Consider the following 2,032-nt stretch of genomic DNA (forward strand, 5'->3'; position numbering starts at 1 on the left):
TACTGTCATGTATAACTAAAAAAGAATGAATAAATTAAAAATAAATAAACTTAATCTTGGAGTCTGTTTTTTTCCATTTCTTCTTAGACTTTTGAAGGTCAGAAAAAGTGAAATTCTTTTGATCAATGTGTAGAAACTTGAGTTTTATTAAAAACAGTCCTAATTAATTGTGTATACCTGACCAGTTGACTCCATAGAATAAAAGCCAACAGCTCTATCTAGAGTTGATGAGCTCTGAGATTTATGCATAGCTGTTATGATAAGCTGTGATCCTGCCATGATCCAGTGTTAATGTCAGAGTGACACCTGGTAAAAATTGCTATAATTAGTTTTCTCAACCAATCAAAGGTGTTTTACAAGGAGAGACACTATAAACCAAACCTGCAGATGTCATGTGGCTTTCTGACTCTTAAGGTATCATGTAAATATGCATTTAGGACATATATACTATTTAATCTGAAGGATTGTAATATTTTTTTTCCTCTAAAAGCTATTTCAAATATCAATAAGGATCAGATTTTATTCCAGTGGATCTTGATTTGAATCTTGGCACTATGATTTACTCACTGTATAAACTGGAAGAGAATAGGTTTTGTCAACTATAATTTGAGATAAAATGAGTTTATTCTATTCTTCTTATCTTTTGGGTTTATCATGATGTTCAAAAAAGATAGCCCAGGATATTCTCTATAAATTGTAAAGGACTTTGTGAATGATACATTCTATTTGTCAATGTAAGGAATCAGTTGGTTTATGGAGAAAATTTTTTTTTAAATAAGGAAGAAGAAAAAACGAAATAGATTTTTGAGGGGTCATGATGTAACAGGAATTTTGGAATTTCTTAGATGTTTAATTCTTCCAACAATGTGAATGATACAATATGCAATCCTTCAATTTCCAAATGAGAAAACCAAAGGTCACAGAGTTCAAGCAACTTACTTATGACCACACAGCTAGAAAGTACTTTAATTAGTGATTATTATTACTATATTACCTGTTTTTCCACATGGAACACCTTTTCTCTTTGAAACAGAGCTGCGTGATATAGAGGCTGATATGCACATTTATATACTCATTTGTTTGTTTAATATTTATTTTTCCATAAACATGAAGAAGTTTTTTTTCTTGGTTCTATTGAGGAAGCAGAAATGAATATGTGCAGTTCCTGTGTTAATGGAGTTACAAGCCAGTGTCCACAGTTAACTCTCAGCTTTCCTTGCTCACAGTAGGGAGAAAGAATTCAAACACTGGCAAATAGATTCTCAGACCTAATCTGCTCCAGTTTCTAGATAATTAAGAATCAAGGAGAAACCTCTGTTGTTTTCTGGTTGAAAATAAAAGATGAATCACTCCTTGCTTAGTAAGTGGAAATTAAGAACATAAACAGGGAAGCTCTGAGCTTTTGAGTAGACAACATGAACCAAGCTCACCCTCCTGAGTTGAAAAAGGTATGAACAAGAAGTTAACCCTGAATTAAATGGTGGCAGACATGTCCAAGGAATATTGTGAGTATTTGGTCTGTTTATGACTCTTATGACAGATGAATGTGGGGAGAACTTGGGGGCAATAGAACAATACTGGAATGGTGGTAACAGGAGGAAATATTATCATATTAGAAGCTTGGAAGAACTATAAATAATGGCAGAGTAACCCATGTTCCCTCTCCATAAAAATTGAGTCATATACACTTTTATGTTAAAGTTTTTGTTAAAGAAACTTTTTAATAGTAAAGAAATAAAAGAATATAAACAGATTATCAGATTGCTGGATTTGGAATAAAAAAAATCTGTGAGCAAATCCTACTCAAAATAAACAATTGTATAAGTTTGGAAGTTACTTCTCTTCTCCACTTTTCATCTTCTTTATCTGTAAAGTGTGTATCTAACTGTAAATTAGGTGTAAAAATACAACCCTAGTAAGAGGATTAAATGAATGCATGGATATGTACTCAGTCATAATGTATGTTAAGCACTAAGCACATTGCCTATTGTTTGACAAGCTGTCCTCAAACAATAGCAATTATTATGACTTC

General features: G+C 32.2%; 1 pseudogene; it reads left to right on the forward strand.

Annotated features, from left to right (window-relative positions):
* The first annotated feature begins 1,415 nt into the window (after positions 1-1,415).
* Positions 1,416-1,639, forward strand: LOC143387513 (small nuclear ribonucleoprotein G pseudogene; annotated as a pseudogene).
* The last annotated feature ends 393 nt before the right edge of the window (positions 1,640-2,032 follow it).

Source organism: Callospermophilus lateralis, chromosome 2, assembly GCF_048772815.1.
Source record: "Callospermophilus lateralis isolate mCalLat2 chromosome 2, mCalLat2.hap1, whole genome shotgun sequence".
NCBI lineage: Eukaryota > Metazoa > Chordata > Mammalia > Rodentia > Sciuridae > Callospermophilus > Callospermophilus lateralis.